Source organism: Ambystoma mexicanum, chromosome 4q (genome assembly GCF_040938575.1).
Source record: "Ambystoma mexicanum isolate Mex_15411 chromosome 4q, UKY_AmexF1_1, whole genome shotgun sequence".
Classification (NCBI taxonomy): Eukaryota; Metazoa; Chordata; class Amphibia; order Caudata; family Ambystomatidae; genus Ambystoma; species Ambystoma mexicanum.
Genome location: NC_090928.1, coordinates 970,004,072 through 970,021,512, shown reverse-complemented (window position 1 = coordinate 970,021,512; position 17,441 = coordinate 970,004,072).

Below are 17,441 nucleotides of genomic sequence, written 5' to 3'. Positions count from 1 at the left end.
TCCTTGGCATCAGAATTGTTGTAAACACTGATGAGGTTAGGCTGAACAACCTGTGTTCATACGGGATTGCATGAAAGGCTTCTTCTGATTTAGCAGAAAAGTAATTCTCTCTCTCCATTCGGCTCATCAGTTCCACAGATCTCTTCTTTCTCAGGTGAGCATCTGCTTTTGGGAAACTGTCAATATTCAGATCACTTTTTGGAATCACCAATGCAGGGACATGGACATTTACTAATGTGCATATACCTCCCCAATTCTTCGACAGTCTGATATATGCTTTGGATCCACACACCCAATAATGAACCATGATCACTGCAGGTCCATGCATCATTCCTGGAGAGGCAAAGATACATCCACAATTCTTATGTTCTCCCATTTTTCTTGTACCATTGTTTCTGAAGCACAATTTGGAATTCTCCAATGACACTATCTGTAAGGGTCCTCCTCTGTCTTCGACCCATGTTAGCAGTCTTGCAAGTCTTGGCCATAATGGCTTGCATATCCTCTGCATGTTTTCAATTGCTTCTTTGTAGGGTTCAATGACCATGCATGCTCTACAGATCATTACTCCTTTCTCCCATTCGTCTGGTGAAAGCACTGGTCCCCAAATTTACATTTGACCTCTGTTCTTCCAACTCCAAACTTGAGAGTTTTTACTTGAACGTTCAGTCTTTGGTTTGTCTCTCTTCTGATCTCTGCACCTTTAACTCCAGGTTTCTCATATCTGATCACAATGTTCTTTGTTTTTCCATGGTTTCTCATCTTGATGTCCTGGACATAATCTTCTTCATTTGGATCAGTTGCTTCAGTTGCCCATTTGAGTGAAGCATCACTTCCCATGAATTGGCCTCTGGTCTTGCACATTGCTATGGGTGATAGACAGTGTGCAGTTGTGACATCTATTTCCACAACTACAAAGATTTTCAAATTCCCCATGCTGTATGGTAAGAGTGCACAAACAAAGCATTCTTCCTCTGAAGTACGTCTTCCAACTTCCTTCATATGTTGTTACCATATGTTATTTCCCAAGTGTGCTCTGCTGTCCAGGTAGTCGTTTAGTTCGTTGTTGTCTTCTTGTGCGTTTCTTCTGATTCTTAAGGTTTTTCTGTAGTTTGCTATATTCACATCCATAATTGCATCCATATAGGTTCTTCTTGCTGGAGGATTCTCAGGCATCTCCATCCATGGTTCAGGCGTTTTCATCTGTACCATTTTAGTGGGAGAAAGTCTGGTAATTCTGTCCTTGTCCTCTTGTATCTTTTTTGGTCTGGTTATGAATGTCCATATTGGCTCTGCTATTGTTCCAGCATGTGGCTGTATTGCAGGACTTGTACGTGTCCCTTTCGTTGCTGGATTAGGGGTCCTTGTCAATGTTGTCTCTGTTAGTTTATTCTCTAACTCCTTTTGTTTCTTTAAAAGTTCAGCTTTCTCCATTTGTCTTGACTTCATTTGGTGTGGAACTTCTCATTGTTGGTTGTCCAACCTTCCCCCATTATTTGGAATGTGGTTCTGCAGTTATTGACACTAGACCAGGTGTATGTGCATTCATAGTTTGCGTGTGTGTGGTTTTCATTAACCCCCTCTCATGCTTGCTCTGCCGACCCTGTCTCCAGTGGTTCCATTTATTTGTTACCACAAGTGTGTGTGTATTATTGCTCATCACATCCATCTCAAGTTCACTCATTCCTCTATCAGACCTTCTAGGGACTGGAATGACTATGTAAGGTATGGGCACCTTTGTGGGTTTCATGCGTACACCATTAGGTGGGTACACTGGAATCTGAACACTTTGTGCATCTATAAAAAATGCAGTTTGAATCGTCAGTGACAGTAATACAATAATGAACACTATGCATAGGTAAATGATTCCTCTGTAGGTCAATTTACAGCACTTATTTCTGGGCCAATATGAGCGACCTCTCCTCATGAGGGAGGACAAGATTACTACTTTGGTTGCCCATCTCGATCATCTAAGGAAATAAAAACAACTCTTTAATACATTCTAGGTAATGTCTTTATACACGGGTTTTGCTGTTTCTGCTTGTAGGTTGCAGATACTTGAACGATTGTTCTCTTTGCCTGAATAATAGATTGTCTCTTGTCTCTGGAAACAGTTCTCTTTTCCATATGCGAAAATGTCAAATAAGGTAATCAGTTCAGCAAGTCTTTAATTTGCGTGTTCGAAATAAACAATCTTCCAGTCAATGCCTCTAATCTGTTTCACTCTGTTTCGTTGTCAGCATAAGCAGGAGTGAAGTCCTCTGGTAACACTTTCGCGATCTGTCCCTCGACGCAAAGTTCACAATCTTCTCTGGTAATTCTGATGATGATTAGAAAGTTTGACCTGAATTACAATACCATGCAGGAGCATGCTCATCTGTGTAGAGTTTGCTGGGTCTCTGATGAAAGTGAGGACATCAACACTGGCAGGTCTCCCCACAAGCTCTGGAAAGTCCTCAATTAGGCAAATAAACACACTGCTTGCTAATCAGCTATCTTCTGATGACAGGGACATTTGTTGTGTGTCTTCCCTGTACTCTGGAAGCAAAAGGAACTGCTTGGCAATCACGATGAGCACCCTCATTATTGTCTTTTCGTTTTCAGGATCTTGAAGAAATTTGGTGATGTTAGTGAGCCTTCCCGCTATTGACGGGTATGACCTCAATACGAACTCGAAATAGATTAACAGGTCCTTAGTGATGTCAATACTGCGTGACACCATAAGTGAGTCCGAATAAAGCTTCTGTTAAAAGAGTCAGGATACTGTATTTTCTTCCAATTTATGTGTCCTCGATAAAAATTTGGCATATCCTTTTCTTATCGAGGCTTCAGTGTGCCTCAGTCCAAAGTTCAAAGTCAACAGACTATGTTATGGCTTATACGTGTACTTTTCTTCTTCACCCTGCAACTAGGATGCACAGAGTGTCCGTGTTTATTTCCTTATCTCCTTACTTTGCTTAGAGGAAATGTCCAAATTAAGCCACAACTTTGCACAAAAGTTCTTTGCCTTTGCTTTGCAGGTCATGCGTCCTTCATCCTTGTCATGGATCTCGTCTACATATGCTGTGGTTCTTCCCCATTGTCTGTAGTCTCTACGTGTTGGGGTGAGGGCAGAGGGTCTCCTCCATTGTATGGCTTGATGTCACCCAAAAAAATCCAAACTCTTCTTCCCAGTAACTTGACTGCAGAGGGAGTGACGTCCTCCACTCTGAAGGGACCGTTGAACCTTGGCTCGTCCCACTTTTTTCTCGTGTGGTTTCTCACCAGGACCGTGTCCCCAGGGAACAATTGTGGTATATGTAAACCCTGAACTTGGTCTGTTGTAGTATCTCCTTCTGTGTTCTCTGCTGCCCTGCACCCTTCTTGTCGTCGCTGCAACTGTCATGAAATTACAGTAAGACAAGATGTCATGCAATTCAAGTAATTTTGCATTTCTGACCCTAACACTTCCCCTGTCGGCTGAGCATCACATCTAGCTCTATCTCGGGGTGTTAGTGGCGTATGCATCCTTCTGCATGTCACGATTTCATGCGGCGTGAAATGGTGGTCTGAACCAGGCTGGTTTTTGAGCGCATACTGTGCCAGTGGAAGGCAGTGTAGCCATCTCTTCTTTAGAGTAAGCTTCAACTTGGCTATCCTTTCCTTTAACAAGCCATTGAGCTTCTCACTTATCCCATTCCCTTGAGGATGAAATGCCAAAGAAAACGTGTGCTTTATACCAAGCAACAAGCTGATCTGTTCAAATACTGCATTAACAAAGTGAGGTCCATTGTCTGACCTCATGACCTCATATACTCCCCATCTGGTAAGTACCTCCATCACCAGAAATTTGGCCGCACAGGTAGAGTCTGGGTGTGTACATGGACCTGCTTCTATCCATCTAGAGAATGGACACACCACAACAATAAGGTACCTGTAACCATTACATACTTGAATCATATCGACATAATCGACATGCAAGTGCTGAAAAGGTCCATTGGGGCTTGGAATAACTCCTCTAATTACACATAGTGTATGCCCAGCCATGAACTGTTGGCAGATTATACAGTTCACTATAAAAATGCAACATGTTCTGCCAAGTTCGGTATAAACCAGTCTTCGGCAATTGTCGCTGCTAAATTCTCTTTTGTCATGTGCGCTAGATAGTGTAACTGTTCCACTGCTATTTTCAATAAGACTATAGGCATCAGCGGTTTACCAGTGCTGTCTTATCACCACAAGCTCTTGGAGTGGTTTAAAAAACACCCTCGTCGCTTCCAGAGGTTCTTCTCTTCCTGTGGTGCCACCCCTTGGAGCTCCATTAACTGGGTTTTCTCCATATTACTGTAACCTTCACGTTCACTTCGTGCAACAATCATTCTCTCATGCACATCAGTTAATTTCCACATTCATTGTTATTTTGTCTTTGGTCACCAACACGTTTAGCTTCCGTGTCTGCTGCTTGATTTCCTTGTGAGATAAAATCTGTCCCTTTTGTGTGGGCAGCGCATTTCACAACCGCTATGCCCACGGTGAGTAGTAGTGCCTTAATGAGCCTATCCAATAAGTCTGCGTGTTGCACTGGTGTGCCATCCGCTTGGAGGTAGCCCCTCCTTTTCCAGCATGCTAGGCCTGCATGTACTGTTGATGTCACAAAGACGGAATCACTGTACACCGTCACTTCTTGGTCTGCATGATTCTCGAGTGCGAGTATCAATGCCAATAATTCTTCAGCTCGTGCTGAATAATGAGATGGTAATCGTGCACTGAGTACTCGAAATTCTCCATTTGCCGTGTGCTTCATCTTAGCGGTACCTGTATATCTCTGCCCATCATTTTGGTCGATTCTTGAAGAACCGTCAACAAAGACGATTTCTCCTTCTGCTAATGCATTTTCTTTCACTCTCATAATCTCATAAAATTCTTCATAGTTTGCGCAGTCATGGATTGACTCTCCTTCAGTGACTGGCTCTGCTATAAACATAGCTGGGTTCACTATCTTACATCGAATTATTTTAATCGACGGATTTGATATGATCACTTCATAAGCCGAAGCTCTCTGAGATGTCAATGTGCCTTTCGGTTTCTCTAGAATGGCAAATAGTGCATGCTCGACGAACAACGTCATTGAGCATCCCATCACAATGGTTGTAGCCTTCTCCATGGTGAACGCTGCGGCAGTTAAACTTTGTACGCACAGGAAGTGACCCCTCATCACTGGGTCTAGATTCCCACTGTAGTAGGCCAGGGGCTTGTACCCTAACGTGGTTCTCCGTGTGAGTTCTGCCATCATAACACTGCCATGCGTGTGTGAAAACAGGTAGAATTCCTCTGCATAATTGGGAATCCCTAAAACTGGTGCCGTGCAAATACCCTTTTTTAATTGAACAAATCCTTCTTGCATGGTCTTGGTCCACCGAATGTTTTCTTTCGTCGCAAGTGCTTTCTTTAGGGCTTGTAACAAGGGCTTGGTATAAGAGCTGTAGTCAAAGACCAATGCCCTGACATAATTGCATAATCCTAGAAAACTCATTTGTTTTATCGTGTGTGGCTTGGCTGTGTTTAATATGGCTTCAGCCCTTTCAGGGGTAACCCTTTTCCCCTCATGTGAGATTAGCTGGCCTATGTACAGCAGTTCTTGTTGATAATACTGTAACTTCTCTTTGTCAACTTTATATCCTTTCTCAGCCAATACAGTCAATGGCTGAATAGAATCGTGTCTGCACGTTTCTTCTGTCGTGCTGCAAATTAAGATATCGTCCACATATTGCAAGACAACACTCTCTAATGTAATATTGCTTAAGTCCCTCTGCAGGACTCTGTTGAAAATCTGCTGAGACTTGCAGTACCCCTGAGGTAACCTTGTGCTTTTCAGACACATTTGTCTGAACGTGAATGATGTAAAATCTTGTGTGTCTTTGTGTAATAAGATTGAGAAAAATGCATTTTTCAAGTCAATCACCGTGAAATACTTTGCCTCAACGGGTATATTACATAGGATTGTGGAAAGGTTAGGGACTAAAGAGAACTTGGCCTCTACAATATTATTTATCGGTCTGACATCTTGGATTAAACGCCAAGACCCTCCCTTTGATTTTTTGATCAGGTAAACTGCGGTGTTGCATGACGTCTCTGACATCACTCAAATACCCTGCTCCATCATAGCAGATATTGGGCCTCATTAGGAGTGTTGCGGTAAGGCAACAATGGTGCCGGTAGTGCTGCCGACGCCGTTGTTACCTCACCGCAACATTCCCGAGTTTGCTCGCAGGTGCTGCTCTGGATGCCTGGTCAGACCAGGCGTGCAGAGCGGCACCCACGAGCAGACTGGGATGGTAGCAGTGGTACCGTTATTAACGTTACCGCTGCTACCATCCTCCCCATTCCCATTGAGCTCTATGGGGGCTCAAATGGGAATGGGGACGTACCGGGTCCGAGTCCAGTGAATGGGAATTACCGGGCCCTCCAAGGTCGGAATGGCCCGGTAAGTCCCCTTTTGCGGGACCCGGACCCAGACCCAAGTTTGGGGGTAGCCATGCCCTTGTTAAGGGCATGGCTGCCTCCAAACTCGTAATGAGGCCCATTGTTTAGAAAATCCCTTCATCTTCTTCCCTAGACATGGGATACTGTCGTGCTTTTGGTAAAATTGCTCCTGGCTTCAATTTAATTTTTACTTCTCCGATCCCTTTCAACAAGCCTACGTCATAAGGGCCTGTAGTCCACACTGAGACAGGCACCTTTGCCATGTCGTCATCAAAATATTCAGGACGTTTTGTGTCATTCTCTGGGGCACTTCTCTTTTGATCATTTTCCCCCAATAAGTGAGATTAACCTCAACTGTTGTTTCATCTACACCTGTTTGCTCTTCAAACAGATCGTCATCAGTGATGTCAGTCAATCTGTATCCTTCCTTAATGGCGATTACTGTGCACCATTGTCTCCCTTCATCATCACAACTGTCAATCAATGCCATTTTTCTTCACACTATGGCTGTGTGTATTGCCAGGGGAAACACTTGTCCCTTTTCCTCATGCATAGGTATTCTTGGCCTAAATAGGAACTCATCTGGGGTTCGCATTGGTTTGCCTGCAAGGCCTGGTCGCTATGTCATTAATATGCCCGCTCCATACGTGAATATTTCTCATTCCAATGGAACAGCTCTATAGCCATTTGTCCTGCGTATGCTCTAATCATTTCGCATACGTTCAAATAATGCATTCCTGGAGTTGAACATACTATGCCATTTCTCCGTGAACGAGATTGTCATGTTTAACTTCGTCATTAGGTCTCGTCCCAATATATTTACTGGTGTTTTCCTTGAATACAGCAGTGGCACATTCATGTCACATTCTCCTACGGAAACTGGAAGTTCTTGTGTAAAAGGAACACAACGTGTTGCTCCTGTGAAGCCCTGAGTGTTTATGGCATCACTGGACAAAGAAAATTTGCCTTCACTTATACACGAGCGTGTTGCACCTGTGTCAACTAAGAAAGAATGCTCTTTATCCCCTATAAGGACATCTACCCTTGGTTCCTCGTGAGGATTTGGTGTCACTGATAGGATAGAACACATCAGGTTTCCCAGTGAGCTGTCCTAGTCCATATATAACTTTGTCCCATGTTGAGAGAATGGACTTCCTCCATCTCCAGTGTCATTTCTTATTTCAGAATTCAGTACCTGTCCTGTACTTGTTGTTTGTAACAGTTGCATCGGCGACTGTTGAGACTGTTCTTGCAGGAAATGTGTCATATTCTGAGGTTACAAGCTTTGTTGTGCTCCCAGCGCTTGCTGTTGCACCGTGTGATTTTGTGCAACTCCATTTCCACCCCGCTGTAAAAGCACAGATGGACTCGCCATCCCTACTCTTGTTCCTTGGTCATTTTGCACCATGCCTTGACTTCTGCATGTGCTAGATGCCCTGTCATCCCACATGTCCAACATTGGCCTGCTGCATGTGTGATGCGTCTGTGTTAGTTATCATTGCCCCTTCAATGGCATATTTTGACAATTTCTTCTGCACTCATTTTTCCTCTTCAGCTTTTCGTGCAGGCTCTTTTTAATGATTTTTCTCTTGTAGCAACCTGAAATAGTGTGCTATGGTCAACTGTATTTCAGACCACGGTTTGGCCTCTATTCCTACCAATTTCTTTAGCTGCTTCTGTACTTGATCTGGCAGCCCTTGGCATGATATATGGTAAAACACGGGTATGGATTTCCCCCAAGATTCAGTTTCCAGCACCCAGGCGTCTTGGAAATTCTGGATGTAAAGCAAAGGATCCTCTGACTCCTTCATTGTACGTGTCATTATAGCTCTCATGGCTGAGGTATCCGGGTATAGCAATCGTAATGCTTTCCATACCGCGGCTCTGCAATTGTTAAATGGCGCTCCATTATGCGCAGTATTAACTGGAGTCACGCCAGGGCAACCTGCACGTGTCCATACATCGTCAGCTCTATCACCAAGTATGATGATTAAAAGACCCTTAATATCCCCGATAGCTAACGTGTTCCCTCCCGTCATCTATTCCAGGCCATGTATCCATTTTCCAGCTCCCGATGTCAACATTGGAAGCTTATTTTTCAGATTTTCTCGATCCATGTGTGCCCAGTGTATGTACTGTGGCCTTGTTCCTCCTTTTTCGAGTAATGGGAATTCTAACACCTGGCACGCTTTTTCCTCCCTCATCATTTTTCTATCCCCTGCAGGGGTAATATTCCTGCATCGCCGTCTACCTGGCAATGTCCTTAGTCTTCTCACATAGGGTGGTGGAGACACCCCCCTCTGACCGTAAGATACTCCTTCGTGTCGGTCTGATTGTGTGGCTGACTCTGATATCTTTGCCGCAGATCCGCTAGAATCTCCCATCTTATTCCCTTTCCTCTAGAGAAGCATTTTTCACGTATTCTCTCATCTCTTTCCTCACATTCCTCTCTTTCTGCATCTGATATTGTCTGTGCCCAACTCGTGCAACTTCTCTCATCCTCCTCATTCCTGTTTAGCGTCAACCTATCTAGGGACAGATCTCTATTTCTGCTACTTCAGGAGGCGTCCTCAGTGTCGTACAACTGAGTGCTCTCCAGACGCTCGTCCTCTCCTTTCCCTTGGGGTACCTGTTCTAGCCCCATTTCATCATATATTCTATCGATCGTCTCTCCGATGCTTCTGGTGTCGAAGTCATCTTCCATATTTGCCCTAGACATGCCTGGTACTAAATCCTACTGAGGAAAGAATTCTTCTATGTCTTCCCAGTACTACTGGATCAGGTTTTTTTAACCTCTCTTTCCAGATATTCAAGATCCCGTGCTCTCTGCCTTCGCTTGTGTTCTATGTGTTCTATGTCATCATCGAATTCTCTGTGTTTCCTCGCTTCCTGTCTGACCCTATCTTCTTCTTGTTTCCTCGCATCTCTTCATTCATTTGCCCTTCGTGTTTCCTCATCCCTTCGTCTTTTTATTCTCTTCTCCCGTATTTATTGTTCTTCTTCTATTCTCCGTTGTTGCTGCCTGTCCTGATCATTAGCTGTTCTCTGCTTATGATCAAGTTTCCTTTCTTGCTCTTCACGATATAACTGCTCTCGTTTCTGTCTGTCCGTTTTTCTGATTCCTTCATCTCTCAATCCTTTTTCCTTTTCCTTCTCTTTCCTTTTTGAATTGTCTTGCTCTCCCTTGTCTCACGTCCTCAATGCCTTTACCATCGAGTTTCAATAAAATCTGACCTCCCATCCATTTGTTCTGTGTGAATGCCATCTCATCAGTCCTATTCTCATCTCCTTTCCATCTCTTTCCCTCTCTACCTGTATCTAGAGATGTAATTGCTTGTGCTTGGTCTCCTTTTTCTTTTCCGTGTCTCTCCTTGTCCCTCGGGACTTTGGAGGTAATATCTCCTTCTCTGTTTTTCTCTGGGCTTTCATCACTACTTTGCGTAGGTGACTCATACGACGGGTTGCTATATCCCGTGGCTGCTTTAAGTTCCCTCAACGGGTATAATCCTTCATCTTTACTAGCTTTGCTTTTTGTTTCAGACGGGGCGGGTGGCGCAGAAGACATTTCACCCTCCTCTGTGCATATGTTAAGTATCCAATCTACCGGCGGCTCCTCCTCCTTTTCCTCTTGGTACATCTGCCAAACTTCTAAACTAGCTAGGCGTTTATCTAACTTTTTTTTTAAACTGTTTTTATTAGATTTCCATATCAAACATCAACAAAAACAAACTGTAATCCCCACCTTCCCTCCCTCCCCCCTCCCCATCGGGGCACATTATGTCAATTTTTTTTTTTTGGGGGCTTTATGCATTGAAAATATCCGATACTTTTATGTTGTGTGGACACCATTGTTCCATGAAGTCTGACTGAAGATATTCAAGTATCCCTTCCCATTCCTTTGCAAATATGTCTCTCGTGCCCTGAATAGTGTGGGTGACTTTCTCCATCGTGATTTGGGCCCAAACCTTTTGCAACCGTGTGTATGTCAATGGGGTGTCCTTATTTTTCCAATTCTGGGCGATGGTTGCCCACGCTGCTATGAGGAGTCCCATGAAGCCTCTCCACTGTGATTTTGTAAATTATTTTGCTGTATGGTCTCTCATACCGCACAGCCACACACCATCTCCCAACAGCGGCACATTCGGCAGCATCTTTTCAATCTCTCCCTTTACTTCTTCCCAGAATGGTTTTATCCCTTTACAGTCCCACCATATATGCCTCCAAGTTCTCACCTCCCCACATCCTCTCCAGCATTTGTTAGACGTTTTGGGAAACATGGTATGCAGTCTTTCTGGAGTGTAAGGCCACAGAACAACTATTTTGGTCCACATTTCTCTAGTCTGTGCAGAGCGTGTCATCTTTGGGATCAATTTCCATAGGTCCTCCCATTGGGTTTTTGAAGGTTCCTCCCCCAGCGTTCTGCCCCATCTATTCATGTACGACCATTTTAGTTTCCTCTTGTTTATAAATGAGTAGAGTGTCGATACCCATTTTTTTGCCCCCATTTTGGAGATGACATAGGACTCAAATGGCGTGAGGTCCCTTGTTGCCGCTTTCGTAATATCTGGGGATTTCAGCCAGTGTTTAAGTTGCTCATATTTGTATTTGTCTCGTCGGGAGCGAGATGCAGCTGAGTAGCATGAGTCATGTGACCTTATTTCATTGTCTATAAACATTTCCCCTATTTAGGTAGGTCTGAAGGGGCCCAGTGCCGTGGTCATTATACCAGTCTGTGTTTGGGAGTCCCATGCCTCAAATGTGGTTTTCATAATTTCGCTTATGCCTAGATTAGGGTGTCTATGTTGTTTCTGTTTCCAGAGTAGTTCCACCAAAGGTGTCCTTGCCACTGCACAATCTTGTTTCGCCCAGATCGGCTGTGTATCCTCCTCCATCCATTCCCCCAGGACCTTTAATTGCGCCGCCTGGTAATGCTTCTTGAAATGGGGGAGTGCCATCCCCCCGTCCCTGGTTGGAGCTGTGAGGGTAGCCCTCGCGATTCTCGGGGTCTTTCCTCTCCATATAAATGAGGAAATAACTTTATATAAAGTTTTAAAGAAGGTATGTGGGACACCCACCGGGAGAGCCTGAAAGTAATATAGAATTATTGGGAGAATGGTCATCTTTATGGATTGTATTCTACCCCACCAGGATATCAGAAGTGGGTTCCATCTTTCTAGGTCTTTACGTACGTCTGCTAACAGTTGCGGGTAATTCTCCCCATATAGCTGCTCTATCTTTTGGGTTATTCTTATTCCCAGATATTTTATGCCCTTCCCACCAATTTTAAGATCTAGTAGACTAGCTTCCCTTTCTATCTTTCCCCTATCCCCCGCCAGGATTAGAAATTCTGATTTTTTCCTATTGATTTTCAGTCCTGATATGTTCCCAAACTCTTCTAATTCCCTAACCACAGTCTGTAAAGTTGACTCTGGGTTTTCCAGGGTTATCAGCATATCGTCTGCGTACGCTATCACTTTGTGCTGTGTGCCTGCCATTTCAATCCCCTTAATGTGGGTAGCCTCCCTCATTTTTATTAAAAGAGTTCCAAAAAGATAGCGTTCAAAAGTGGGGATAGCGGGCAGCCCTGTTTCGTACCCCTGGAGATTGTTATCTTATCTGTGATTTCTCCATTGATGGCCACCCTGCTAGAGGGTGTGTTATAGTTTGCCCTGATCCTGGCTATATATTGTTCCCTAAATCCCATGCAGGATAGGGTTTTAAATAGCATTGACCATTCTATCTGGTCAAACGCTTTCTCACCGTCCACTGAGCGTAATAGCGCTGGGGTGTGTGTTATGCCAATTTTTTCCACTAAGTGGATGAGCCTTCCTAAAATTGTCGTGGGTTTGTCTTCCCGGGATGAAGCCTGATTGATCTAAGTGAATTAGCTTTGGGAGGAGTGGGGATAGCCTTGCTGCTAGGATCTTTGTATATATTTTAGCATCCAGATTGATCAGGGAAATAGGCCTATATGCCTCAGGGAGTGTCGGGTCTTTCCCTGCTTTATGGAAGAGTAAGACCTTTGCCTCATTCATTTGGGAGTCACGTTTCCACTATCTTTGAATGAATTTAGAAGCCTGGTAAGAGCTGGGATTATCTGATCTGTGTACTTTTTATAGAAAGGGGCTGCGAAACCGTCTGGACCAGGTGCTTTATTTACGGGGAGTTCTGTGATTGCTTTTTTAACTTCCTCTTCCCTGATTGGATTCTCTAGGGATTGTCTATCTTCTTCTGATATTTGCGGGATGGGGAGGGCTTTTAGATATGTGTCTTGTGCTTCTACGTTTGGGAGGCCCGAGGTGTATAGTTTTTGATAGTATTCTCTAAATGACTCCCCCATCTTTCGTGTGCCCGTCTGTAATTCCCCTTTAGAGTTTCTCATGGCCTTAATCGTTATATCTTTCTGCTTTGAGTGGAGTTGTCTCACTAGGAGTCTGTCCGCCTTGTTTGCTTTTATGTAATATCCCTGCCTGAGGTAGAGTAAGTTCCTTTCTGCTCCTTTTGTGCGCAGTAGCTCCAGGTAACCCTGTGTGTGTTTCAGCGTTTTTTTTCATGCCCTAGTGAGGTGGGCCAATATTTTCTCATGCAGCTCTGTTATAGACTTTTCCAATTCCTTTTCCCAAATATATCTTTGTTTTTCCTTCGTAATTTTTAATGCTATGATCTTCCCTCTCATGACTGCTTTAAAAGCATCCCAAATCGTGGCCATGGATACCTCCCTGGTATCGTTTTGGGTAAAATATTCTTCTATCATTTCTTTTATGGTCTCCCCTGTAATCGGATCTTGGATTACGTCCAGTGGTAATCTCCACCTCCACAGATTGTTTGTTTTCCCCGGTAGGGTTAGATCAAGCCAGAGCGGTGCATGGTCTGAAAGCGCTATCGCTCCCAGTTCTATCCCTCGGATCTTCCCCATCAGGCCCACTGATGCCCAGAAATAATCTATTCTCGACATAGAATTATGAACGTGTGAGAAGTATGTATAACCCTTTTGTCCCCCTTTCAGTTCCCTCCAGACATCATTGAGGGCCATGTGGTCCATCTGTTGTCTGAGGTGTTTAGATGGTGCACCCTGGCCCTGGGCATTGCCTGCACTACTGTCTAGTAATGGATTCCACACCAGGTTGAGATCACCTCCCAGCAGCGCCTCCCCTTTAGCGAAGTTTTCTAGTTTCCCCAGAGCATCTCTGAGGAAGCCGTCTTGTCCCAGATTTGGTGCATATATCGATGCGAAGGCAATGCGATATCCTTCAAACTCCGCATTGGCGAATGCGTGTCTCCCTTCTTTATCCATACAGGTCTCCACCAGATTGGCCCCACTCCCCTCCCGTATCGCTATCAGTACCCCCCCTTTTTTCTCTGTTGAGGTTGCCTGTGCCCATATTTTATACCCTCTGATGCGTGTCTTCTGCTTGTCCCTTGTCCTAATATGGGTTTCTTGAAGTAATAGTACATCTGCCTTCTCCCCTTTAAGCTGCTTCTCCAGCTTCACCCCTTTCGTTGGATGGTTCATGCCCCTTATGTTATAGCTCAGTACACGTATCTTTCCCATTTTTTATGTGTTCATACACAGATTTCGGGTCCCCCTGGATGCCCGGAATGTACGGTTCCTGCCCCTATCCCTCCCTCCCATCCCCATTAACTGTCCCCCCAACCCAAAACATTACAAACATTAAACCAAACAACTTGCCCTCAAGTTGGGCGAGGGTTCCTATTGTCGCTAGGGCGTTGCGCCCGTCGCTCCCTGCCCATCTTACCCTAGGGGGTAGAATTTGTAGGGAATCCTAAACCCCACATTTCCGTCCCTTCTTACTCGATTCCAAGATGGTGGGTCCCTCCAGGACCGCCATCACCAAGTCGTATGCTGCTGATCTGTATCTCTCCGCTCACCCTCGACGGGTAGTGTGGATTGACCTCATGTAGTTTTCTGTCCAATCAAGTCCTTTACATTTCTATTCCGTCATCGCTGATTCCTAGGATCTTCCCTTCCTGCTTTTGTTCTTCTCTGTCTGACCGTTTCCCAGCCTCTCGGTTTTCTCGATTGGTCTCCTCTTGCATTCGCATTTTCCGACTCCACTTTCTCTTCTTGTAGTCCCATCGTGCTGAGGCCTTCTTGTTATGATGTGCTTGTCTGTGTCTGCTGAAGCTGGTCATGTGCTTAGTGATGTCATGCCAGTGTCAAGTGGAATGTTGATGTATGAGTGTGAGAATGCTGTGTTGAGTGTTCTGTAATAGTATTAGTTGGTCCCTCCCTCCCTGGGTGATGGTTGCCGGTGTCTTCATTACTTATCTGTCTTATACCTGATGTCTCAGTGTCATGTAACTGTAACTAAAGAACCTGAAGTAAACTTATCAAGAAGTGAACCAAAGCGGTGTGGACATTGCTTCATAACATTGGCGACGAGGATGGGATTGAGACTGAAGAGTACTGCTGCGGGGGGTGCAGTAAATATCAGGACCAGGAGAGAAGAAAAGACAACACCGCCCCCAAGTAAGCATACCCATTACCCAGGGTGGACAAGGGAGGAGGGTTTATATGGACCATAACGGTTTGAATCAGCAGCCTATACACCTTGGGAGTGCTGTGATCTGGAAATAAGGTGATGGAAAAGGTCCATTTGTGAAGGATGCCCCTGGTTTTATCATAGGATCAGTAGCCCAGAAGAATTTGGGAGTGCTGTATCAGGGGTTTCCAATCGAGAAACAGTGTCAGTTTAAAGGAGTTTAACACTGGTCTAGGTGTTTTTCAGTAACAGTTAAGAATTTGGGAATGATGCACCATCGTTTTCCAATTGAGAGACAGTGTCATGTTAAAGGAGTTTAACACTGGAGCTGCCCATATAATTTCGTACAGTAAAATATGCTTGAAACTATGGAAATAATGCACGGAGATGAGTGTTGGAATTAATTGAAGGTGCCGAGTACACAATGGGATTGTTTGCGGAACACAGGAAAGGGGCCAAGAAATGCAGAGTTTTTCGAATGTGTTTTCAAGAAGATCTGTGTAAAACACAGGTGCAGGCTGAGTGACCGTTGGCCCAGCAGTCAGCCCAGCAGAACCTTTGTTTGCTGTGCCGTATTCAAGTGTGATGATGTCACGCTCCAGCAGAGGGATTTGGCGAAGCTTGCGAACTCCGAGCTTCCCTCAGTATTCTCGAGCGACTTCGACTGTGCTTCAAGTTAGGTGTGACTAAGAGACGCTCGAGTAATGGACATTATGGAAGGCACGTATTGTGACGCTGTCACGTGTCTTTATCAGGAAGAGGAACCATCATTTCGGAATGTGCGCTCTGCTTTACATGTCATGGAAAGCAGTAACTGCCGCACCAAGGAGAAGCCGCTCCACCCATAGAAGGCGTCCAGTAGCTGCCAGCGATGGTGGATTATTAGGTGCATCCATGGCCATGTCGTTAGGAGGCCGTGAGTACTGAATGCTGAGCATCCGTGGCATTGTTGGCCGCTACTGGATGCCTTCTATGGGCGGAGCGGCTTCTCCTTGGTGCGGCAGGAGGCCTTTGGCGGGGGCGGGCGGAAGGATATATGTTATTTTAGTCGGTGTTTGGTTCGTAGGGTAGCCTTAGCCTGTGTATGGGCTGGTATGTGTCTAGAGTGAAAGTCTAGAGTATGTTCGTGGCAGGGATAGACAGAAGGTGATTTGGTTTATTATTGAGGGTGACCTGGTTTTGTAGGTGGAGTTTGGAATCGCATGGCTGTGAGAGTATCTTGTGAAGTTGGTATGGTGAATGGTGGTGTGACTTGCCTGTATGTAAAGTGCTTGTTGTTTGTGTAGGTGTTTCAGTAAGGAGGGAGATGTGTTATGATGTGCTTGTCTGTGTCTGCTGAAGCTGGTCATGTGCTTAGTGATGTCATGCCAGTGTCAAGTGGAATGTTGATGTATGAGTGTGAGAATGCTGTGTTGAGTGTTCTGTAATAGTATCAGTTGGTCCCTCCCTCCCTGGGTGATGGGTGCCGGTGTTTTTATTACTTATCTGTCTTATACCTGATGTCTCATTGTCATGTAACTGTAACTAAAGAACCTGAAGTAAACTTATCAAGAAGTGAACCAAAGTGGTGTGGACATTGCTTCATAACACTTCTTCCCACGTGGTAACCCTTCTCTGCTTTCCTTCCCAGGTGAACAACAGCACAAATGGGAAGGTCCATTTATAGCGGATTTGTTTCGCCACCAGGGCTTTGACCAGCGGGGCCATAGCTCTTCTCTTTTGTAGGGTCCCCAGCACCAGGTCTCAATAGAGCTGTATATCTTGTCCATTCATTCTGATGTGCTCCATTTCTCTTGCCCTCCTCAGAATCTGTTCTTTCTGTGGATATGAAGAGAGAGCTGCCAAGACATCCCTTGGTCTTTCTCCCGGTGCTCCTGTCCTTTTACGGCCTACCCTGTGGACTCTGTCAATCCCAATTTCCTCCGTTTCCTGAGCACCACGGACATCTCTAAAGACCTCCTTCACTGCCTGCTTTAGGTCCTTATCTAGAACGGATTCCGCCATGTTTTTAATGCGTATGTTAGACCGTCTGGAGTGGTTTTCTAGATCTTCACATTGTATTTTCAGGTTGTGGGTAAGTCTCACTAGGTGTTCTTGTGTTTCACTAGCCTGCAGCGCCTCTTCCTCGACCTGCTGGATTGTTCACTCAACTATGTCCATTCTTTCCTCTGGCTTGGCCATATCAATTTTCATATCCTGCACCGCCTGCTTCATGTCATTCTTCATCGTTGTGAATTGTTCTTGTACCGTGGACATGAACTTTTCTTGCAGGTCCCGAAACCATGTCTGCATATCCTCTCTTGTTGGAGGCTGGTGGTGATGAGAGGGCTCTTCGCCCTCTCTTTGGGAGTCCTCTTGTGATCTTCCTTTGTGTTGTGCCGCTCCTTCCGTCGACCACATTTGTAGGATATTTGCGTCCTGTTTTGTGGGGTGGGGTGTTTGTTGCGTGAAGTTGCTTTTCCCCTTGGCTCTTGA